Source organism: Palaemon carinicauda, chromosome 13 (genome assembly GCF_036898095.1).
Source record: "Palaemon carinicauda isolate YSFRI2023 chromosome 13, ASM3689809v2, whole genome shotgun sequence".
Taxonomy (NCBI): domain Eukaryota; kingdom Metazoa; phylum Arthropoda; class Malacostraca; order Decapoda; family Palaemonidae; genus Palaemon; species Palaemon carinicauda.
In genome coordinates this window covers 102,063,639-102,090,431 of record NC_090737.1, presented here as the reverse complement: position 1 = coordinate 102,090,431, position 26,793 = coordinate 102,063,639, and the positions used below count along the sequence as shown (strand labels likewise).

At 39.0% G+C, this 26,793-nt stretch overlaps 1 protein-coding gene across 1 annotated transcript in view; it reads right to left on the bottom strand.

Annotated features, from left to right (window-relative positions):
- LOC137652010 (uncharacterized) overlaps positions 1-25,950 on the bottom strand; it is a 33,126-nt gene extending 7,176 nt beyond the window's left edge. The window contains exon 1 of the mRNA XM_068385219.1: positions 25,818-25,950. The gene's annotated coding sequence lies outside the window, so the exon portion shown is untranslated. The remainder of the gene's footprint in view (positions 1-25,817) is intronic.
- Between the last annotated feature and the right edge of the window lie 843 nt (positions 25,951-26,793).

Sequence of the window (26,793 nt, the reverse complement as noted above, 5' to 3'; positions counted from 1 at the left end):
TGTGTGTGTGTGTGTGTATACATATATGCACATATTTACATATATAATATATATATATATATATATATATATATGAAAAAAAATTTCAATGACATCAAATACGGTTCATGGACGAACCTCTAGAGATTGGTAATGAATATACATAGGCTACTTAGGACCAACGGTAAGTGTTTCCCCAGGGCATGAGACTGAAATTAAAAGGATAAGCATAATGAGATTATGAAATGTAAACTGTCACTTTCTCTAAAAAGAAAAGTATTTAATCAGATTGTTCTACCAGCGTTAACTTGTGTATTAGAAACTTGGAGCGTTACTAAGGCATTAGAACATAGGCCAGTTACAACTCAAAGAGCTATGGGAAGAATAATGACGGAAATAACACTATGAGAGAGAAAAGGAGCAACATGGATACAAGAACACATTACAGTAGAGGATATTCTAAGAATAAGCAAGGAATAGAAGTGGACATAGGCAGGACATACATTAAGAATGACAGATAATAGGAAGGTAATAGTAATAACAGAATGGGTCCCTATAGATTACAAAAGAAATAGGGAAAGGAAGAGAAGACGATGGATTGATGAGCAAAGAAAATTTGCTTGTATAGACTGGCTTAGAAAGACTATAAACGAACGTATGTGGAAGGACATGTGTGAGGCCTTTGTCCTCCAGTAGACTAGCAACAGCAGATGATGCTGGTGATGATTTTATACAGGGTGGGGCACAAAAAGAGGGAAGAAATAAACTCACATTTTCTAAGAAAATAATTTTTTCGTTTTCATTTTCAGGTGTGGTAGACAGACGACCTACAAGTTTTGTCTGACAGCAGGATGGATCACTACAATCCCTTTTCAGTGGAAGAGAGCACCAATATTGTGGAGCTGTATTTTACAACTAAGTCACCTACACTGGTTCAGTCCGTTTCGACGCATACAGCCCAAGAAGAAAATTCCACATCCTCATATAATCACATGCTTGGTAGAAAAGTTCAGAAACAATGGAAGTGTGCTTAACAACAACAAAGGCCACTGTGGTTCAAAACTCTCAGCGATGACACCAGGGAACATTACAGACGTCAGGGACCACTTGCAACAGTCACCCCACAAGTCCACCAAACAGCTGTCACAGGAAGAAGGCATTTCAGGACATCTGTGTGCCGAATCATTCACAGTGATTTGAAGCTGTTTCCTTACAAGGTTCAGATTCTTCAAGCACAAGCCAAACCAACAAGACTGAATGGTTTGAGTTTGGCCAAACCATTAGTGCGTATTAAGAATGCCCCTCATCTTTTGGAATGTCTTCTCTTCTCTTCCATTTGAGTGAGCATGTACATAAGCAAAACTTTAGATTTTGGGCCAATAAACAGCCCCATGGACATGTTGAAAAACCACTGAGTGTAGAAAAAATAACAGTGTATTGTGCACTTGGAAAAAAATTGTAATATTGACACATGCTTCTTTGAAGACGATAATGGTCATCAAGTACAGTGAATTCAGACAGATTCATCAAAATGCTTTGAAGACTCTTCATTACAGCAGTAAGGAGGAGAAGAGGTTTTGACATGAACACCATTGTGTTTCAACATGATGGTGCACCACCTCATTGTTCTGACCGCATTCTTCAGTACCTTAGGCAACACTTTCCATGTGACCGATTGATCTCAAGGAGGACCGACAATCCACGGCTGCCCTAATCCCCTTATCTCAGCCCACTGGACTTCTTTCTATGGGGCTACCTAAAGGAGAGAGTGTATGAGGACAATCCAGAAACAAGTGACAGTTTGAAAGAAAACACAAGGAGAGAGGTCTGGAGAATTCCTAACAACATACATACATACATACATACATACATATATCTATATATATATATATATATATATATATATATATATATATATAATGTATATATATATATATATATATATATATACATATATATATATATATATATATATATATATATATACACAGTATATATAATAAAAGATGGCATTTAATAAACTGAACAGGTTAGCTACTATGCATTTCTGGCAAAAAATATGGTGTTTTTCTTTGATATCTCTCAAACTAATTACTTGATCAGAATAGTACTATGACTCAGCACTCTATAGAACTCCCCCTATTTTTTGTTACTTTAATGCATTGGCAAATCTCGTTAATTAAGGCGTTTACTCTTGTCATAATAAATCCCAAGCCAAGTGAATCGGATAAGTAGCTAAAGCAATTTGAATACTAACACTCACCTGTCCCTCCATTCTCTTTCCCTCCCTCCATGTAGACCCTCCTCCTATCCCTCCAGTAACCCCCTTTACTAGTCACTCCGGCGTTGCTTACTCTACCTTTTCTGTAACCTGTTATATTGTTAATAATTGATAGAATTGATATGTTGTATTTTTATTATAATTATTATTAAGATTTCATGATATTGTTGTATTTCGTCTGGGTGTATAAGGAGTTTATAGCCTTCAGCCTATTTATCCAACTTGATGAACGTGCCATGAGGGCTTCTTTCAATTGTGTAAAAATAATGAAACAAGCGTTTTCCCAAGACAGGATTGATGGGCTTTACCTCCTTAAAAGGCCTGTGTGGAATAAACAATAGCTATAGAATACAAACAATTATACTTTTACACAAATATTTATAGTATTCAAAACTATGATAAAAATTATATGAACTACATAATTTGTTGGACTGAAATGCAAAAATAAAGACACACATTACACACACAAATATATATATATATATATATATATATATATGTAATAGTTAGTTATTACATGTTTAAAACACATGACGTAATATGTCATTGTGGAAGAAGAAGCTAGCGTGAGATTTGCTGTAGTCAGACAAAATCATAACAGGATGCATTTTGCATCTCTCAGCAATGTAACATTTTTCTGAAGCATAAACACAAATGCATACCGTGTGAAAGATTGTGTCTCCACCGGATGCAGGTGTCTTCCTAGACTAATGTAAAGTTTACATATTGTGTTTAAATGCTGAGACAACTAAATATACGATATCTGTGATATCGATATTTTAGGCAGTTCTTATCTATACTTCACCTGAATTGGTCATACGACCAAACGAGCTATACTCCTGTGATGGAGATGTTTAACACTGTTGTTTTTAGAGAATAAACCATTTTAAAGTTACCCTGCTTGACTTTAATTCAAGACTCAACATCTCAAACAACACATACTCAATGTGTGTTAATAACAGTAGCACACTAATAAATGGTGGCAGCGCTAAAACTCTAAGAATCAGAGAAAGATCTTCAAGAAATTAACAATAAAGCTGTAAAAACCAGAGAAAGATCTTCAAGAAATCAACAGTAATGAATCTACAATTTTGACTAAGTATCATAGTCCATCGAAGACTAAAACATTTAATGAATGTTATACATACAAACTGATGAACTGGATCTTCAACCAACATCCTAGGAAACCCAAGGACTGACGTTCAACACTTACAAAACATATCCAGGAAGCACTACATTCAACGGAAATTGGACCGAAACATTCACCCAAACATCAAGAGAGAGAGAGAGGGAATCGGACCGACACATTCACCCAAACATCAAGACAGAGAGAGGATATGACGACATCACACAGAACCATATAAAGCTAAGTACAATTTTCATATTCATTTCAGTTTTGGCAGTGAAGTGTAGTTATCACGAGTCGTTAGTCGATTATTACCGGGGTGAGTGGTTTGCTAATCTTTGATTTTCCTTTCATTAAAGGAAACTGTGTTCAACTCTGAATTCTCATCTAGAATTTTTCTCTCTTTGTGCTAATTCCGTTTTCTTTCAGAAATTCTCGGGAAATGTCTTGGGATTAGTAGCATTGTTTTGGGGAATTTTGATATAATCTTTATCATTGGGTGCTTCTGCGTTTACGCAGTGGACGTCTGTATTCATATAGATATTTTGATAGAATTGCAAGGGGTCGAAGAGATAGGAAAAGAAATACAGTAGTCATGACGCCCCCTGTGAGCCCCATCCCTGGACCAAGTGGCTTAGGACAGATTAATCCTCTCCCGATTGTGACGCTTGTAAATGCCAGGTCTGCAATCCTTCCTTTTCAGGGTCGGGTTAATGGGTTCTTGCCTCAAAATGTGGAGTCATGGATTTCATCCGTCGATGCCCATTTAAATGCCAAACAAATCGTAGACCCTTTTGTACAATTACAAGAAGCTAAAAGTTTTATAGATTTTTCCAAGGGGGATGCGAGTGCGTATTTAAGAGGTGTTTCATTTCAAGAAGCAGTTACCTGGGATGATTTCAAAGTTAGGTTACGCGCGGTCTATGGGGGTGAAGAAGCCTTGGATGTAGTATTAACGTTAAGAAATACACTTAATCAAGCCAATATGAATCGGCTTAATGTTATTGAGAGAGCAGCTCTCATAGCTGATAGGCTTAATGAATATCAAGATATTTTAGGTAATTCCACTTGGGTTACTAGAGATAACATCTCCGTGAAAGATTTTTTACGATTAATGTATTAAACTTGCATGACACTTATGTTGCCTGAAGCTTTAGTGCGGTGTTTTGATAAAAAGTTAACGCCTGCAAGTACAGAATTGGATGTGTATAAACAGATAAAAAAACACATGTCTAAGTGTCCTGATCTTGATTCCGTGTTAACTCAAGTTTTTGCAAAGAATGAAACAAATCCACAACAAGTAAATGTAGTTAATAATAGTCAAGTTGCGGGAATGACGTGTTATAATTGCAAACGTCAAGGTCACTTGATCGCGGACTGCAGAACAAAATTCTGTTCGATACATAATAGTTCGACTCATTCATATAGTCAGTGCTACTCACGTAAGACACAACAGAATCCTAGAAATACACAGTCAATTCCACATACAGTTCCATATGGAAATAAAAAGAAAAATCCTCATTTTAACAATAAGAAGAAACAGCCAAACGTCAATGTAGTTCAGAATCCGAAACAAACAAACACTTCTTCGAATAACGCTGAGCCTGGGTCGTCAAACCAGACCTCGCAAGGTCAGACTAATTTTCAGAATGTGCAGAGCAAAGCAAATACCACATAGGTCATTCATGTCAACATCAATAGTATTGAATAATCAATTTAATGATTGCGAGGCAATAGATTTTCCTATGAAACACACGGCCGAATTAAGTAAAACAGTGCATGCTCCCGTAGATTTGCAACGAATTCATACAATAATAAGCCAAAATGAGTTACGACCAACCTTATATGCTGTAAATTTAGAACACAAATCCTTTACGTTATTTTTTGACTCTGGTAGTCCACGTAATATCATGGATTTGAGGACACATCATTTGTTGTTTTTGAACTTTCCGATAGAAAAATCCGGAGTAAGACTCTCGGGTATAGGAAATAATGAATTAAATGTCATAGGCATAACTCATGTTCAATTCAAAGTCGGTAAACGCACGTTTGCCGATACATTTGTTGTTGTACAAAACATTGATATGTATCCAGCTGTAATTATAGGATACCCATCTATGGGAAATCAAAACATTATCTTAGCCCCTGCCAATCATGGCGTGTATATCAAAGGAAAATTCTATAAGTCTTCTAATACCTTAAAATCAGTTTTGGATAAAAAGGAGACGACAAATGTAACCGTAACGTACGTTGAAGAACCAATAACTTGTCTCACTAATAAAGAAATAATATACGCGACCCAGCAGAATTCTCGTTGACCCGTAATATCATCTTGCACGCAATCTATCGAGCCAAACCTACCTTCGAATTTAATAGTGCAAATAAAGAAAACATTACCGGGATCTGAAATATTAATGCTTTCCGACACTTTGAAAACTAACGGATTGTCTGTCACACAAGCTATTTATACAGTAGGCTCACATCAACAATGTAATATTGAAGTATGTAATCATTTAAATAACACTTTAGTAATTCACAAAAATCAACATATCTTGGATGTAGAAGTTTATAAACATCGTATTCTTACCGTTGCTGAAATCAATCACGCTCAATCAGTTGAGGATGAATCCCTTTTGCAATCTATTAAAAATAAAATCAATAAAGACGTTCAAGACAAAGAAATTCAGCAGAAAATTTTTGGACTTTTAACTAAATATCATGATGTTTTTTCCACTACGGATGGATCCTTAGGAAAAACAGATGTGATCGAGCATCAAATAAGGTTAAAGGACAAGCAGAAAATTATCTATGTACCCTCGTACAGACTCCCTATGAAATTCCAGAATGAAATAAATGATGAAGTAGGTAAAATGCTAGAAGAAGGAGTCATTAGGAAATCAAACAGCCCTTATAATTTTCCATTAATAGTTGTACCGAAAAAATATCGAACATGGCATATCTGCGTAGACTTCCGTCGTCTAAACGAGGAGACGATCCCTGATTGATTCCCAGTGCCATGTACTGACGATATTTTGTCTTTGTTAGGTCAGAATAAATATTTTACCAGTTTGGACTTACTTAAAGGCTTTCACCAGATATCATTAGAAGAAGATAGTATCCCATACACAGCCTTCAGCACAGCCAGGGGACATTATGAATTTTTACGGATGCCTTTTGGTTTACGTTGTGCTCCCATAACATTTACAAGAATGATCAACATAGTGTTTGGAGACTTGTTAGGGGATATATTGCATGCCTATATGGACGATCTTGTAATCATTTCCAACACCTTAGAAGAACATCTACGTAAGTTAGAACTAGTACTACAGAGATTAAGACAACATAACTTAAGGGTAAAGATTAGTAAGTGTGAATTATTCAAAACAGAATTAATATGTTTGGGTTTCATGGTGTCAAGCCAAGGTCTTAAAGTAGTCCATGATAAGGTGTCGGCTATACGTAATTTTCCCATACCTACTAATGTCAAGGGAATACAGCAATTTCTGGGTTGTAGTGGATATTACAGGCGTTTTATACGCAACTATTCAATAATAGCCGCTCCTTTAACTGATCTTACGAAGAAGGGCGTAGATTTCATATGGTCTGAGCATCATCAACAGGCGTTTAATACCTTGAAAGATGAACTGTGTAGTTCTCCTATCTTAAAATTTCCTGACTTCGGTAAGGAATTCTTCATTGCAACAGACGCCTCAGACTTAGGAGTAGGAGGGGTATTGCTTCAGCAATATGATAAACAATTTTTCCTGATAGCTTTTTATTCTCGAAAACTGAGAACTTCCGAAAGTAAGTATGCAGTAATAGACAAGGAAGGGCTAGCTATTGTTAATTCACTAGTGCATTTTAAGTTCATAATATACGGTTATCCCATTAAGGTTCTTACTGACCATAAACCACGAACCGAGTTCTTTAAAGGCTTCAACCACAGCCCTAAACGAACTCGGTGGCATTTGATCATTCAAGATTTTGGCGCAAGAATTGGGTATTTACCTGGGAAAGCAAATATCATTGCGGATGCATTATCACGCAACCCCGTGTCATCTTGTACGGAGCCTTTAGCTGAATTAATAGATATATCAACATCCATGCCTATTGTTAAAACGATATCTGAACAAGAAGATTTAGGCTGGAGCGCTGAATTATTACAGACTGAGCAAAGAAAAGATCAGAAAATAGAAACAATTATAAATGCTTTGAAAGGCAATCATAAGGAAAAGGGATATATAAAGTATAAGCAGCAGAATTATATAATCAAATATAATATTCTGAGTAGGACCGTGACAAGGAAAACCCGCAATACACCACATGTAACTAACGACCAGGTAGTAGTACCAATCTCACTTATTTCCACTGTCCTGAATTGGTTGCATGCAAATCCATTACATGGACACCCGGGGTTCTCATTAATGTCACAGAAAGCCAAATCATTGTTTTATTGGCATACAATGCTTACAGATATAAAAAGTCACATAGCTAATTGTCGCACATGTCAGGAAAACAAAGGGCATACAAAAACACCTGTCAGCCTAGGGGCTTATCCCGTGCCCAATCAACCCTTTGAAAGAATACATTTAGATTTGTTAACAGGATTTTACGAGTCAGACAGAGGAAATAAGCACCTCTTAGTAATTGTAGATGCTTTAACTCGATATACAGAACTAATAGCGCTTAAAACTAAAACTGCGATTGAATGCGCTAGGAAGTTTTACGAGTGTTACATTTGTATACATGGAATTCCACACATGATAATCTCAGACTAGGGTGGTGAATTTAATAATCACTTTCTTACCTCATTGTGTGAATTCCTTAGCATAAAGAAAATAAATACCATGATATATCACCCAGAGTCGAATGGGCTAGTGGAAAGAGCAAATAGGAAGGTTTTAAATATATCAAGAGTAAAACTAGGGGGATCAGACCCCAACTGGGATATTGCAATACCTGCGGTACTGAGTACTCTGAATCATTCATATCATATATCAATTAAAATGTCACCGCATGAAGCATTGTATGGTACCCCAGTTAGAACGCCTTTCCATGTATTAACGCCTACAACTAATCTATCAAATCCTATAAAAGAATGTATAAATGCAAGCAAAATTCGATATGATATCCTTCGAAAGAATTTAGAAGAATCACAAATCATAATGAAAAGGAATCATGATAAAATAGCGAAGCCAACTAAAACATATACCGTGGGTGATAATGTATATATACAGGTAAATGTACGTAAAGGACTCAATTATAAACTAACACCTAAGTTTGAAGGCCCATTTAACATTTTGGAAACATTAATGGGCAATAGGTTTAGAGTTCAAAACATATCCCAACCCACGATGAGAGAATAGTACCATTGGCTCACATAAGAAATTGAAAAAAAAAAAAAAGAGAGAGGGAAAGAAGTGAGGGAAAGATTTTTATTTGTATTATTAAAAGTTTTCTTCTTAATACAGGAGTAATTACATATATTTTTCTCGTTACAGGTTTCCAAGATGAATTTTTTGTTGTTGGGAGTGATATTGTTCGCTCAGACATTTTTCTTGTGTGGGACGAGCTCTAAAACTAAAAGTATAGATTTTAAATATGGCACTATAGTTGAAAGACAAGAAGACGTTTTTATTACATCAAGCAACGTAGTTGTAGAAGTGCATTTGCAAGCAATTTTTCTTCCAGAGAATGATGTCACTAGCATAAAAAGCGCCATTTCAAGGTTTGCTGTCTCATTAGATGAGTTGCATAGAAGACATTTTCATTTGACTACAGAGAGTTCGCTTGGATCAACACTAAAAGTTGCAGAGATGCTATCTGATGACTTGCAAAATAAGACTTACGAGACGGAATCTTTGGCTCGTGGCCTTTTAATGTGGACTGTAGGGCACGAACATAAAGAAAGACGAAACCCGTTTATTTTTGCTGCATTAAACATCTTTGGGTCTATTGCAAGTTTAGGTTTAGGAATTTCCAATCGTCTTAAGATTAGTAATCAAAATAAGAAAATTGAGTTCTTGACTCATGAAGATGAATTGATTATGTCAGAACTAAGGAATCAGTTAGCTTCAATCAATCAAATTATGGATTTAGTAAATGAACATTCCAGTAATATCAGTCAGATTATGGAAGTACAGGATTTGTTGGCAACGTTAACGTATTATGATTCAAAAATAGATCACATACATAACAGAATTGCACATTTCATTGAGAAATCCAAAGATTATGTAGAAGCTATCACGTTAGCAACTAAAGGTGTACTGTCACCCCATTTGTTGCCTATAAAATCCTTAAGGTAGTTCTGGAGAACGGACGGGAGAAACTAGGCTATGTTCCTTTGTTAGACGAACGTAGGTTAGAATTTTATTACAGCCTAATTACAGTAAGCGTTGAAAATAACAAGATTATGATTACAATTCCCTTTGATTCTTCTGATGCCTGGCAATCTTACAGGATATCACCATTTCCGACTTTCATGACGAATCACTCAAATCCAGTAATATCCAGTTTGACAGGACACGTATTGATTTCCCCAGACAAGGAAACATATACGGTCATTAAAGACTTAAATCAATTAACTCACTGTTCAGACGCAATGGATAGAAAAATATGTACCGCTGACTCATTTGAATTCCATAAAAACTTAATGGATTAATGCGAGTTAGGTATAGTGCTAGACGGTGCTCTCTCCCATACAAGTGAAAATTGTCTGGATAAGCTTTATCCCTTTGACAATAATGAGTTCAATTGCAGACTGAACAACGGCTCGTGGATACGATACGACAAGGACGGCTTCAATGTATCATGCCCGGACGGATCCACGTCCTATGCCAAAATCTTCGTTGCAGCAGATGGTTGTATCGGGACTTCCCCTAATTCCATGGTGACCGGGATCAAAACCATCATCAGAGAACGAGCCTACTTCGCGAACTTCACGTGGACGACTACAATGCCATCACTACCTCTCCCATACAACAAACAGGTAGCCAAGCAGTTGATGAAATTGACCGAGATGGACCACCTGTCACCGACTTATAATGAATTTCTTCACCCCATACTACTAGCAGGAACAGTTGTGACGGTGATGATATTTATCGCCGTTAACATCCTTGTTTGGCGTAGGTTAAGGAACAGTTTGCAGCTAAAACAGAATGTTTAGCCATGTCCAGACAAAACTCCTTATTTAATTCAGTTTAAAGCCATTTGAAAGTGGCCACTTCATTCGCTAAAAGGAGTAAAATTGTCTGGGAATAGCGTGTGTACGAAAAGCAGTTAGTACGCTAGTAATATGTAATTGAAGAAACTATAGAACATTTGCATTGTTAAAAATACATTTAAAAAACCTTTGAAAAAATAAATCATTTTTTTCTCTCGGCATCTAATAAAATATATAAGCCGGAATGTTAAAAGAAAAGAGAAAAAAAAATAAAAATAACAGAATCTATGGGCATCTAATAAAATATATAAGCCCTATATATAAATATATATATATATATATATGTACGAAACCGTGGTACGTGTACGTACCAGGAATTCGTGTTTGTGCACTAAAATTGAATCTTTACCAAGGTAACAAATATTTTTATTAATTACCGTATTGTGTTAATCTATGTTTCTGACAAAGGTAACAATTATTCTTTAACAAGTTACCGAATCATATGTATATCAGTATTTTTTTTTTGGTACCATATAATCATTTGCTAGCAATGTACCATATATATGATCTGTATTTATCATGCATTTTTTTCTTTGCTTTGGTAATATCTTTTCATATGCATTATTGTTATTATTTTTTTTGATGTGCCTATTTGGACATTCGTCCTCATTTGCTTATGGCTAAAGTTAAACAAAGAATAATACATATATCCAGTCACACTCCTAGTAAACATATTTTGGCGTGTTGTTAAATTTTTAGAAAAAAAAAAATTGAGATAGCTGGCCGAGCTAATGTAATAGTTAGTTATTACATGTTTAAAACACATGACGTAATATGTCATTGTGGAAGAAGAAGCTAGCGTGAGATTTGCTGTAGTCAGACAAAATCATAACAGGATGCATTTTGCATCTCTCAGCAATGTAACATTTTTCTGAAGCATAAACACAAATGCATACCGTGTGAAAGATTGTGTCTCCACCGGATGCAGGTGTCTTCCTAGACTAATGTAAAGTTTACATATTGTGTTTAAATGCTGAGACAACTAAATATACGATATCTGTGATATCGATATTTTAGGCAGTTCTTATCTATACTTCACCTGAATTGGTCATCCGACCAAACGAGCTATACTCCTGTGATGGAGATGTTTAACACTGCTGTTTTTAGAGAATAAACCATTTTAAAGTTACCATGCTTGACTTTAATTCAAGACTCAACATCTCAAACAACACATACTCAATGTGTGTTAGTAACAGTAGCACACTAATATATATATATATATATATATATATATATATATATATATATATATATAAATATATATATATATATATATATATATATATATAAATATATATTGAGGGAATTATAGGGTAGATTATAGGTAGATATCAAGGTTTACTTATTCAGTGATATGCTTGTGTTCGATATGCCACATTGTGTTATTGTGTGTCCAACAAACTTGGAGTTTCTCCTACCTGTTAAGACTAATCCTTAGTTTATTGTTAGCTTGTTCCATTTTGTATATGGAATGGAGACGTAATGCATATGCATTTCTGCATTTAAGGGTTCAAACTAACATGCCAGTCATGAATAAGATGGGAAAACCTCCTCGGTAAAACCAACACGGAGACAACAAAATGCTTAGCACAAACCATAGCAGATACCCAAATTATGATTGTTAATGATAAAGTGAGCAAATACACCGTAAAATTTTCGGTCAACTTATATAACACTTGATTTCATTTACTCTACCTTTCAAGGAGGTATAGCCCATCAATCCGGTCTCTGGAAAATGCGTGTTTCATTATTTTTACAGTTGAAAAAAAAAACCTCAGGGGAGGTTCATCAAGTTGGAAAATAGGCTAAAGGCTATAAACTCCTTATACACCCAGACGAAATACAACAATACCATGAAATGTTAATGATAATTATAAAAAAAAATAACATATTAATTCCATCAGCTATTAAGAATAAACCAGGTTATAGCAAAGGTAGAGTCAGCAACACTGGAGGGACTAGGAAAGGGGGTTACTGGAGGGATAGGAGAAGGGTCTAGAGTCTAGACAGAGGGAGGGAAGGAGAGGGGAGGGACGGGGGAGTGTTGGTATTCGAATTGCTTTAGCCACTGTACTTACCCGTTTCACTTGGCTTGGGCTTTATTATCACACGAGTAAACGCCTTAATTAACGAGATTTTCCAATGCATTAAAGTATCAAAAAATAGGTGGAGGTCTATAGAGTGTCGTGTCAAAGAACCATTCTGATCAAGTAATCAGTATGAAAGACATTAAAGAAAAACGCACTATTTTTTTTTTTTTTTAGAAATGCATAGCAAGTAATTTTCAATTGTATATATACTTGTCATTTGTTATTGCCTGGAAATAATAAATGAATAAGTAACACAATTGTAACCATACTCTTAACCAAGTAGCTACCCATGCTTTTTTGTTGATCTAATAAGTATCAATATGGAGTCACAGTAAAATAATCACGTAACCTTCACAGATATTAAAAGCACAGTAAGTCAGTAACTGAACAGGCCATTAGTTTGAAACCAGTGTTGTCAAATGAAAATAATGAAAGAGAAAAATCTACCCCCCAAAATAGAGCAAAAAAAAAAGGTAAATAAAAACAAATTCTCCTAAGAAAAGAGCTGAATAAAGAATAAATTAATCAATATAAAATTATATAATACTAAATATATGATGCTAGTATTACATTGCTAAAAATCTATAAAAATAAACCTATAACGCAATATTGCCTTCCAATTTTGCAACGGTGTCACATTTCTTAACTAAGAAGTTTGTGAAAGACACTATTGCACAACTTACGGAACTGCATTAATATTTTTTGTCTGCATGCTTTACCAGATGACAATATTTTGCTGCAATAGCACACTTGCAATTTTTACAGTGTGCTAGTACAGCTGGTACTTCACATAACCACATACAAAAAGAATTTTCGGTAAGCCATTCTTTTCTAAATTTATTAGCATTTTCTTCTCATATTTTTAAGATATAATAAACATTCATTTCATAGAATATATTGCACGCAAGGAGCTGACATTTTCATGAAAGTAAAATGAGATGAATTATCTTCCAAATATAAACAAAAATAAATATCCTTGCACCTCACAACCTTTAAGAGGCAACTGAAACTGAGGGGTGAGAGCGGTAACAGAACGATTTGTTCTGTCACCGCTACATACTCGTTCTGAACGAGAATATAGCGCCAACTACCACTACCATTGTCAAAGTTGTTCACAATTCTGCCCATCACGTCGTTATCAATTTGTTGACTGGTAATATGATAGAAATAAAGGACATTTGGCGTCCTTTCTAAATGCTAATCGACAAGGACTCAATACCTAAATTAAAGGACTGTACATTGAAATAAAGGATGGTTGGCAACCTACCTATATGTTTACCAGCTGAATCATCAGCAGCCATTGCCTGGCCTTCCTTGTTCCTAGCTTGGGTGTGGAGGGTGCTAGGGCGCTGATCATATGCGTAATGTTCAGTCTCTAGGGCATAGTCCGGCTAGCTAGGGCAATGTCACTGTCCCTTGACTCTGCCATTCATGAGTGGGCCTTTAAACCTGTAACCTCAGTTTAAAGGATCTCTGATTTTTAAAAATATATTTTCATGTTTTTTTTTTTCAATTTAAACACTGCATTCCAAATGGCCACAGAACCTTCCTCGGAATCAATAAGTATTGGAGACATTAGTTCTAATATTCTAATATTTTTGAGGTAGAAGAATGTGGTTCATCAGCATGATTAGGGTGTACTATGCTCGTAATACCTGGGTATGTGCGTAGCTTCTTGACTTTCAGGAAAAACTAATAAAATCCTTCGTCCTTTTATATGCCAATCTCAGTCGTTAGCTTCATATCTAAGGAGGAAAAAGAAAGAAAAACAATGAAGCATGGCACGCACCAAAGGCTAACTTCAAAATCATTCATAAATTACACTCGCAAATGCGATTCCAGTGGGTAATACTAGACGTTAAACACAAGGCAGTCCTTGTGAAACTGAATATGTTATCGCCTCATAAAAAATATTCAAGTACTTGTTCTTCAAATCTATTTAGTTTTAAATGGAAGAAAATGCAATGTATCAAAATGATGAAAAATTACTTGAGTGACTAGTGTTCCTATCAGCGAGACTTACAAAAAACCTCAAAGTTAGCGACAGCCTCTGTTAAATATGATGCTTATTATTGATTTGCTCTTCACATTCAATAAGAAAAATCAAACCTCAGATTGACCATCAGTCGATCATCATTGATATTGAATCCGTCTCGACAAATTCATTAGATTTCGCCATCTTTAATTGTTGTATTAGTAGATAGGCCTATGTTTTATTTTCCCTTATCTACTAACCTATTACTACAGGAAGTCATGCCGTGTTTATTATGAGTGTTTTTTTTTTTATTATTTACGATAGTTCGTATACACACAAATATATATAATCACATACATATCTATGGATCTCTCAATATATGTATATATTAATTATTTAACCTGTAGAGCTTCAGATATCAACATTAGAACAGATACTGCAACAGTAGTATCATAGAGGTTCTCCAATAGGTAAATAACGGATTTTGAGCGAAGCGAAAAATCTATTTTTGGGTGAGATGGCCATGTCGTCCTGATGGAAGTTCCTATAGGGTAGCTTCCTAGGGTATATTACAACTACGGCGATATTCCCAGAGAATTTACCTTAAGGTACCCAGAATTCTAACTCCTGGAGCGAATATCCCTAATGAAAGGGATATCGCGACATATCAGAGGACGTATTCTTGACACGCCACATGGCAATCTGTACCCCAAACAGAGATAACACATCGAGGGGTCAATTGGCAAGAAACGAAAACGGGAAAGAAAAAGGGGGAGCCGCTCCCAAGGCTCCCTCTTCTCCAGTTTCGTAAGCGTGCCTGGCGCCAATCCTGGCGCCATCTGTATTCCTTGTAGCGTACACGAGGTGCTACAAATACTGTATGTAGGGAAGGGTCCTACAGCCCTTTCATAGAAAGGGAAGGGCGGGTCCATCAGGACGACATGGCCATCTCACCCAAAAATAGATTTTTCGCTTCGCTCAAAATCCATTTTTTGGGCTCAAGCCATGTCGTCCTGATGGAAGTATACCAGAGCATTACTGTATCTGTGGATTCTCAGAACGTGCCGTACTCCCCGGAGGTAATTTTTCCCGGTCGACTAGACCTAGAGACCTAAGATGTTACCGTTATACATCTTTTCAACTAACCATAAACCATGTTAGAGCTTTCTGCCCCCTACAGGAAAGAGTCCTACTAGACTCTGGAAAAGTCTCGAAGAGTACATATACCTATGTATGAATACCAGGCAAGCTAATATAGTGGTCTCACCCTATATTAAGTAAAGCATAGTTTGTAAAGAACCACTGCGTTAATATGAAATATCGACCAGTTCTCCGCACAATACTTGTATTGGACAAAGGTTTATATCTGCATAGGAGGAAACTTGTAAAACCGCCACCGTCCCCTTCTGGGACGGAGTCCTCCCGTTAAGGGAAAGCATAAACCAATGCAACATAACTTGCATAAAGGAACAATTCTATTAGAATTATCCCAGATAAAGTACATAGAATGAATGCTCAATTATACCAATAAATTGACACAGGTGAAGGAGACGCAAGGTTCTCAAGAACAAGTTTATTGACAAGCAATAAATAGACAGGTTAACAACAATTATATATATATATATATATATATATATATATATATATATATATATATATATATATATATAAGAAGAGGATAACCCAAACTTTAAGCATAAGTATGATAGTAAACAGAACTTGTTTATCTGAAAGAAAAACATTATTGCCACTTTTAAGATACCGAGGTATAAAAGTCATAAAAGTCTGTATTACAAATCAATCACATTAGCGTTAGAAAACGCTTGGCACACATGTCTGCACTTATGCTAGGTTCACCTTTGGAAATGGAACAGTCTACGTGGGCAACTCAGTGCCCTCACTTAGTTTGTAGTACTGTATGTAACTACACACTCACCCTGGAATTAATGGTCCCAATTAAAACCACTGTTCCTCGCAGAGTTAAACAGTTGGGTTAACAACGCGACCCACTGCTACCACAGATCTCTTTAGTTCCTCTACTTGCTTCGCATAGTGGCGAAAGAACACTCTGGAAGACTTCCAGCCAGTGTATGAACGGAGATGTTCAAAATCCATACAATTAAAGAATATTTAAGGATGAGGCAACTTTCCTCGGATCGTGACCTGCGGGTGTACTGTCAGGATCCGCTCTGCGAATAAAATATGTGATTTTCGCTCTGAGTAGATTCAGAGATAAATTTGAGCCTGATGTTTCTCCCCTGAATAGTTGACAACCCTTGAAGTCTGAAGTTCTACGAAGATAGACCTTTAGGCATTCTACTGGACATAGAGATGCATCTTCTTTCAGAGGGCAGATTCTCCAGGGACCCCACCTGTTGGTGGGTAACTCATACTTGGCGAGAAACGTAGGATCCGGAAACAGGTTCAGTTATCCCCCATCCAGAAACTGAACACGACCTGCCTCTCTCGAGAGAGCTACAATTTCACTAACCCTGGCCCCGGACGCGAGTGCAAATAGGAAAATAACTTTTTGGGTCAAATCCTTTAATGCACACTCCTCATTGCTCAACAGAGAAGCGAAATGAAGAACTTTGTCTAAAGACCATGAAATGGGCTTTGGAGGTGCTGAAGGTCTGAGCCTAGCGCAGGCTTTCGGAACTTTATTAAAGATCTCGTTACCAAGGTCGACCTGGAAGGCATATAGAATGGGTCTTGTCAAAGCAGACTTACACGCCGAAACCGTGTTAGCTGCCAACCCTTGACCATGGAGGTGGATGAAGAAAGATAAGCAGAAGTCTGTCGAGATCTCCTGCGGGTTCTTCGCCTTGACAAAGGCCACCCATTTTCTCCAAGATGACTCATATTGCCTTCTAGTGGATTTGCACTTATATTCCTCTAGGAAGTCTATGCTGGCTTTCGAAATCCCGAAACGCTTTCTCACCGCTAGGGAGAGAAAATCATGAGCTGCAGGGTCCGGGTTTTCTGTAATGAAGCGCAGACAGTCGACTTCTGGACTCGCTGGGTCAGAACTGGATCTGGTAGCGGTACAAACTTCAGCCGTAGTTCCAATGCCAGGGGGAACCACACGCCGTTTCGGCCACTTGTGGGCCACTATTGCCGCTACCCCCTTGAAGGATCTCAGTTTGTTGAGGACCCTCAACAGAAGGTTGTGAGGAGGGAACAGATAAATCCTGGATCATCTGTTCCAGTCGAGGGACATCGCGTCCACTGTTTCCGCTAAGGGGTCCTCGTACGGGGACACGTACAGGGGCAACTTCTTGTTGTCTTTCGTCGCAAAGAGGTCTATCTGCAGTTCTGGGACTTGATTCAGAATGAAGGAGAACGATCCTGCGTCTAAGGACCATTCCGACTCTATCGGTGTGAACCTGGATAGAGCGTCCGCTGTCACATTGCGGACTCCTTGAAGGTGAACTGCCGACAGGTACCACTTCTTCTTTTCCGCCAATCGGAAGATGGCCAACATCACCTGGTTGAGAGGTGGTGACCTCGATCCTTGTCGATTCAAGCATCTCACAACTACCTCGCTGTCCATCGCCAACCTTATGTGGATCGAGTGACGCGGGGAGACTTTCTTTAAGGTAAGGAGCACTGCCATAGCTTCTAGAAAGTTTATGTGAAAGGTCTTGAATAGCTCGGACCAAGTCCCCTGGACTTTTTTCCGATGAGAGTGACCTCCCCATCCCTCCTTCGAGGCGTCTGAGTGAATCGTCACCGACGGGGGAGGTGGCTGAAGAACAGACTTCTTTAGATGTCTGGCTTGGGACCAAGGCCTGAGAAGAGTACGTAGCTGAAGCGGAACTGGTCTTCTCAGATCTCTTCGCGCGTTTGATGCATAACTTCTCCAAACTCCGGTTGCATCCTTTAGCTGTGCTCTTAGCACTGGGTCTGTCACCGAAGCAAACTGGAGAGAGCCCAGTACCCTCTCCTGTTCGCGTCTTGATATCCTTTCGGAATCTAGAAGTCTCTTGACAGAACCAGCTATCTCCTTCCTTTTCTTCGCCGGGATGGAGAAACGGTGTGACATTAGGTCCCAGTGGATTCCCAGCCACTGGAACTTTTGAGATGGAGAAAGTCGAGACTTTTTTCTGTTGATCTTGAAGCCTAGATACTCTAGGAACTGGATCACTTGACTGGAAGCTTGCAAGCATTCTGTATCGGATGCTGCCCACACCAGCCAGTCGTCCAGGTAGGCTACTACCTGAATTCCCTTTAGGCGTAATTGTTTGAGAGCTACGCTCGCAAGCTTCGTGAAAATCCTTGGGGCTATATTTAGCCCGAATGGCATGGCTCTGAAGGCGTATAGTCTTCGTTGTAGCTTGAACCCTAGGTAGGGGGAGAGTCGACGGTTGATTGGAACGTTCCAATAGGCATCTGACAAGTCTATGGAGACGGAATATGCCCTCTTGGGCAGTAAGGTCCTTATGTGTTGCAGTGTTAGCATCTTGAATTTGCAATTCACTATGAACTTGTTGAGTGGCGACAAGTCCAGAATGACTCTGAGCTTTTCCGAGTCTTTCTTGGGAACACAAAACAGCCTCCCTTGGAATTTGATGGACTTCATCCTTCGGATCACTTTTTTCTCCAACAGTTCTTGAACGTACTCCTCCAGAACGGGGGTGGAGTGTTGGAAAAACCGAGGGCACGGGGGTGGAGTGCTGTACCAGCTCCAGCCCAGTCCGTTCTTCAGTAGGCTGTGGGCCCAGGGATCGAAGGTCCACCGATCCCGAAAATTCTGAAGTCTCCCTCCTACCGGCATCATCTCACTTTGACTGCCGTCCTGAGGTCTTGCCTCCCTGACCGCGACCACCCCTGAATCCCCTTCCCCTTGAGGGGCGCCTAGACGAGCCTCTGGCTGCTCCTCTAGGCTTTGCTCGAAAGGAAGTAGACTGCCCTTCGAATGTTGGGGTGAATGCCGTGGACTGTGTCGACACAGCCTGGGGTACCCACTGGAATGTGGTCGGGGTTTGTGCCACCATCTGGGGCACTGAAGGCAATGGCAATTGCAGTTGCTGTTGCTATCTAAGAGGCTTGGCTGGCCGAGACGGTAGCCTAGTCCTCATAGTCTTCCTCTTTGGTTGAGGACCCTCATCCGGGGAAGACTTTCTTTTGATAGCCAGGCCCCACTTCTGGAGAAGGTTTCTATTCTCCGAGGCGGCCTTATCAACAACTTCTTTGACCAATTCGGTAGGGAAAAGGTCTTTGCCCCAAATGTTGGAGGAGATTAGTTTCCTTGGCTCGTGCCTCACCTTAGCCGAGGTGAACACGAACTCCCTACAAGCTCTCCTCGCCCTGACGAAGCTATAAAGATCCTTCGTCACTGTGGCCAGATGAGTCTTGGCCACTACCATGAACATTTCATGGACCTTGGGGTCACTTGCCATCGTCTCAAGAGTAGTCTGAAGAGACATTGAGGCAGCCAGTCTTTCTTTTGTCTCGAGCTCTCTCCGCAAAAGAAAGTCTGACAGCTTAGGGAGGTCCTCGCCGAACTGACGTCCGGCAATATCAGCCTCCAACTTCCCAACTGAGAAGGTAAGATGGACGTCCTTCCAGTCTTTGTGGTCCATAGGCAGGGCCAGCGACAAGGGTTTACACTCCTCCAGGGAGGGGCAAAGCTTGCCGGCCTCGACTGCTTTTAGTACAGGAGCAAACCCTTTCTGTAAAAAGGGGAAGGCTCTAGCAGGAGAGGACACAAAGGAAGGGAGCTTCTTACTCAATGCAGCTACCTTTGAGTTCGGGAAGCCCCTCTCTTTCATCGAGGATGAAAGCAAAGCTTGAGCCTTAGCATGGTCCATCACTATGACCTCCTTCGGCTCTGTCTCCTCCTTTGAAGCTGGTTCCTTCCTCAGCCGGACATAACAGTCCGGATATGACCCCTTGCTGGGCCAGAATTCCACCTCCTCTAGGGGAACTGAACCCAACTTATCCGACATGACGATCTTTCCAGTCGTCATCGGCATGTGCTCAGCATACCTCCATGGGTTAACATCTGAGCACAAGGGAAGGTCTTTCACATTGAGCCTTTTCTGGGGCCCATGTGATGCTGCAAGGCTCTGCATCCGCAGTTCCATTGCAGCCGCCTTCTCCTGATTCTCCTTCTGCATTTGATGGATCATTCCAACAATGGAGGAGAGGGCCTGTCCCAGCTCTGCTGGGAGAGCAGACGATGTTGAGGGAATAGGCTCCGGGATCTGAACCGGAGTAGCCGACACCTCGTCGGCCTCTTCCTCTACAATGTCTGGGGCTTGAACTTCATCCTGGCCTCCTGCCAGGAGGCCTTCCTCCAGACGCTCGTCCACATCAGACATCCTGTCATCCAACTGGATGTCTTGCAAAGCGACCGCGACTTCAGCATCCACCTGGATCTGAACTTGGGGGATCTCCTCTTGAGGCTGGGGAATCACTGCATCAGCTGATGCCCTAGGGAAAAGATACGCCCTCATCTTCTCACTTGGAAGATAAGGTCCAGAGGTGTTCTTCTGGAAGCCACTTACCCAGGTACGAAGCTTCTCCCTTGCTATATCCCTTGATTCCGCCGTCCTAGGGGAATCAAAGGCCTCAGTAATCAGGTTAGTGCACACGGTACATACCTGAGGGTCCCAATACTGGAGATCACCCTTGGAGACAGCGCATGCTGCGTGCCTCCTACAAAACTCATGTCCGCAGAGGTTCTTACAGAGGACATTGCAGAAAACACTTCCGCACTTCGGAGGGTCCTCCTGTAAAGAGAAGAAATTTCCATGAGTAATAAGTGAACTACGTATCACTGGATATGCACAGTTTAGCATAACAATTCAGAAAGGAAAGACACACACTTGTGTTTCCTTCACAACCAATTGTTGCAGCCTTCCAGATAATAAAATCGTATGGTTAATCTCTTCTAGAATAACCAATGAAAAGTTTCCAGAGGAAACAGGTGGAGCTCACACCTAAGCAATGATTTTAAAATCCTGGATAATAGACAAGAAAGAACTCACTTTCTTATCTGTAAGGCAACAGCAAAGGGCTGTGCAAGACAACACAAGAGTGTTAGAACACACAGTGCTGTACCAAAACTTATACTATAGTTTTCTTCTTACAGTATATGTTATACTGAAGAATACTGGTACAGTATAGAAGGTTATGTGCCGGCCGGCACACACCATAACTAGCTTTAAAGTATACTACTTAACAGCTAAAAGGCGGCAGAACGCTGGTTCAAATGCATGTGCCGGCCGGCAACAGCCAATGTCGGCTACACAAGGTAGCACCCGGCTGCCGGCCACTGCTCCTAGCGACCGGCAGACAAGGGCTGACATTAGCCGGCCGGCAAAGGTAAACAACCGATGCCAGCCAGCAGCAAAAGAACCAGAGGACTACGACTGCCCGGCTGCCGGCCTCATAGGCCGGCTGCCGGGTCGGGTACAGCACTAGAAGAAAACAGAATGGATGCCGGGATAAGAGCGTAAACTACCTCCAAGCCCGGCAATCCGAAAGAGTGCATATAAGGAAGGGGAGAATCTAATTCAGGCTTCCTGACCAATGCCGTCTGGCTCTACAGGCAGGCATGGATGAGGGACCAAGGGAGGTCCGGGCAGCACTCAAAGCAGAGTCAATTCCACATCCTAACCTATCCTAGGTCCAGATGTAGAATGACGTATAGTACTGTAAAGGCTAGGCCATTACAGAGATAGAGGGGGAAGGGACAAAAGAGGGTCCTACCAACCTTGCTTTAGTGAAGGATCACCCGCAGCCAAGAAAACTCATCTTAGCCTAAGGGAGATCCAAGGAGGGACGCCAGCAATACTTGCCAGCTCCCAATGAACCAAAGCAAGGAAGGTGTTGCCATTCCCAGGGAAAGGATCTTATCCTCCCACCGAGAACAGCAACAAGGACTAGTCTGCTAGATCACAAAAGAAGGAATCATCTCGTACAGAAACCTTCGGTAGTGACCTAAGGAGGTTAAGCCTCCTATGTCTGTGTCAGGCCAGCGAGGGAGACTCTACCCCAAGCCAGACAAACACAGACTCAGACTAAAAAACTCTGTTGTTCTGTCCCTCTCTGAAACCAGACTTACTGGAACAGGGAGGTACAGTAACACCCCAGTATAGTTTTATAGAAAGTTAATTCAGATAAACCACTTAGGGATAAGCCCAAGGCTTAAACAGAGGGAAAGGGATTGCATACCTTCTCCGAAGAAAAGAAAGCAACCGGGGAGTATGAGAAAGTATACTAAGGCTCCATAAGCAACTTAGCCTAGGCACCAAGAGAATCGATTACCTAAATCACCGAAACTCACTCGTATACTATCTTGGAAATATTCAACATAATCTTAAATGTATAAAAAACAGTCTAAAGCTTCAATAAAATTTTAAAAACACTCGGAAAACCAAAATCATGCAGGAAGTACTAGGACCAAACGACTAGGCTACATGGCCTAGCGTAGGCGAGAGTTGGCGAATACTTCGCCAAAATAATACTAAACGCACGAAAGGAAATCCTATGTAACGCTAAATAGCTAAAATTTATTAAAGCAAAACAACCGGGAATGTCGCTCTGGCTAACTAAAACTCATACCTAGCGAGCGACAGCGTCCATGACGCCTCCGGTAGGCAACGGCTCTTGTAACAAAGATTAATACTATTAATCACTCAAAAATTTACCAAGAGCCTACATTTATACATAAAAGAAATGGTACTCAACTTATCAGAGGCCGACGAAGTTGGAGAAGCCATGAAAAGCTGAATAAATCCAAGATTTGCGAGAAACACAGGAAAAAACACCGAGTTGTTAAGCTACGCAAAAAGAAATACAGATGGCGCCAGGATTGGCGCCAGGCACGCTTACGAAACTGGAGAAGAGGGAGCCTTGGGAGCGGCTCCCCCTTTTTCTTTCCCGTTTTCGTTTCTTGCCAATTGACCCCTCGATGTGTTATCTCTGTTTGGGGTACAGATTGCCATGTGGCGTGTCAAAAATACGTCCTCTGATATGTCGCGATATCCCTTTCATTAGGGATATTCGCTCCAGGAGTTAGAATTCTGGGTACCTTAAGGTAAATTCTCTGGGAATATCGCCGTAGTTGTAATATACCCTAGGAAGCTACCCTATAGGAACTTCCATCAGGACGACATGGCTTGAGCCCAAAAAAGTTTGATGTAGCTCTAGCCATGTTGACTATTCACCCCCTTCCCCCTTCAATTTCCATAATTACCATATCATCTAAAGTTTTTGAACGTTTCTTGGTAAAACGTCTAAATAGATTTGCTGAAGGTGATAATCTATTTCCTAGTTTGCAGTTTGGCTTTCGTAAAAGCCTTGGACCATGCGTTGATTTTCTTACAATTTCAATTGTTGTACAGAATTTCTTTGTTTACGGTAAAACCTTTTGTAAGATTGGCCTTGAATTTATTGCCGCCTTTGACCGTGTTAATCATAAGGTCCTTTATTTTAAACTTGAACAGTTGGAAGTATATGGATCTTTCCTTATTGTCATTATTGAATTTTTAAGTAACTGATTGCAGAGAGTAGTTGTTGATGAGTAACATATTGACTATAAGAATGTAATATTTCGTGTTCTTTAGGATACTTACTGTTCTTGCTCAATTGATTTCATAATATATATATATATATATATACATATATATATAAATATATATATATATATATATATATATATATATATATATATATATATATATATATAAGGAGAATGCGGTCTGACCTAGATAACCTACTTGATGCATATGCAGATGATGCTACTCTATTTACACTAAGTCCATCTCATCAATGTAGATTTGAGGTTGTTAAATCCCCAAATTAAGATCTAGCTAAAATTAGTGCATTATGCAAATTATGGGGTATGAAGGTGGACCCTAACAAAACTCAGAGTTTGATTATAAGTAGGTAGAGGACGGTGGCTCTTGAACATTCAAGTTTTTGCATTGATATCTGTGTAACTATATACAGTTCATATAAAAATTCTATGTATAATTCTTGATTGCAAATCTACTTTTGAGAAGTACATTCGGCCTGTTTCTTCTTCAACTGCATAAAAAATTGCCTTGTTGAGTCTTTTATGATTTTCGGTGAGAAATTTATACTGAGGAAATATTTTTATTCTTTCATTCTAAATTATTTCGAGTATTTTTCTCCTGTCTGGTCTTGAGCTGCTGACTCTCAACTTAATTTGTTTGACAAAATTTTGTGGTGTAATAAATTTCTTATTCTTGATCTACATATTTATCTTTGGCACCGTCGTTCAGTTAGTCCTTTTTTCATTTTGCATAAGATTTTTCATAATTCGCATTCAGATCTTCTTAGGCTATACCATCCTATTCGTAGTACTAGGTATGCAGCTAATTCTAACAGTCCTGCCTTCTCCACCATAAAGCTCAACACTAGACAGTATCCTTGAAGCTTTATTCTGTCATGTAGTCATTAGTATTTTCAGGATAATCTTACAAAGAAGCCACATTCATTACTTATTGGCAGTACAGTCGTTCGAGGAAAAATATAAATGAAATAACAGTATGTAAAAATTAACAGAAATAATGAGACTTTATTGATGACGTAATGATTCTCTCTTGGGACTTGAATGCTAAGGTAGGTGGAGTATAAATACTTTCTGGCATTTAATTGGAAAAGATAAATGAAAAAACAACAATAATATCCAAAATTCCGTATCACTTGCTTTAAATTAAAACATCTTAAGTATTGATGAAGAAGTTGTTCATAAAAATATATACACAAAGTTACACATAGAAGGGTCAAAGAAAGTATGTATAGAGCGCACAGTACTGTAAAAGAAAAAGACCTCAACCTGACTGGTGAAAAGTTATGACCGCAAAAGTGAAGATGAAAAATATGAGTGGTCTGAGTCACTAATAAGCAACATACTTTATATACTTAACCAGTTAAGGGTTGATGACCAGGTAACAGTCATGGGTAATACCGTCGAAACGCTTGACAAAAATGTGAATGAAATAAAACGTGCAAGGAAAAACCACAGGCCTAACTGTCATACTATAACATGTTATCTTCTTCGACCAAATTTCAACGGGTTATAATGAGCCGAGGAAAACAGAGAGACGGGGAAATTCTTCAATAGTATGGCTATGTATCAAAGTGTCTATGAAAGGAAGCCTTACCTTTGCTGGTGGGGGGACCTGGAGATATACAAAGATTAAATGAAACACTTTGAGCCGGTAAGGGCACGCAGTTCTGTAACAAAGGCAAGTGCCAGCGGTTGAGAACCGAGAAGCGCCACCTTCTGCAAGCGACACTCAGAAAGGAGTGATGATTCAAATATCACGAACGAGAAACCGTCACGCACTGACAGCCATTTCCCAAAGCTGATTGCTTCAAGCAGAGTAATGGTTCTCTTAGAAAGGCAAATGTCTTACTTCTTCGGAGTCAATACTAATATATGCAAATAAAAGAATTCATAAAAAAAAAATGGATTTAAGGATTTTGAGTATGGTTGGTCTATTATTGGTAACCAACTCTTATTGTCCTGTGATGAGTTTATGGTATCTGGATTTGTAACTCATTCCCTTACACATAAATATTTCGGACTATCAAAACTCAGAAATTGATATGAATAGAACCGATTACCACCAATTTCTCAAGACAAAGGAGAAAGAGTTTTCTCCTTCGCGTATCTCCTTTTTTACGATGGTAATGGATCTCAACAACTATTTTTATGATATAAAATGAACCATTTCCATCGAGAAAGGTTGTGTCAAAACTAATTTGTGAAAACGATAGAAAAAAAAATCAAGTAAAAGTGAACACAGAAAAGTATAAGTGAACTAAGTTTGTCTTGCATGGAAATATATATAAAAAAACGAATTCAACCTTCTATGAGTAGAATTCACTTATCTTTTTTTCGCACAATTTAGAGATAACGTATAAGGGAAAGCCACTGAGGAAGCATAAACTATATTTGTATGCAAAAGGAATATGCTTAGTAAATGTGAAGTGATCATGAAATTTAGTATTAAAAAAAAAAACTTTTATCTAAATTTTAGAACGTGTACAGTGTAAAGGCCTACCGCACCAAAAAAGGACAATTGGAAATAGATAAATACTACAACGAAAAATAAGTAACTCGATAGCCTACAG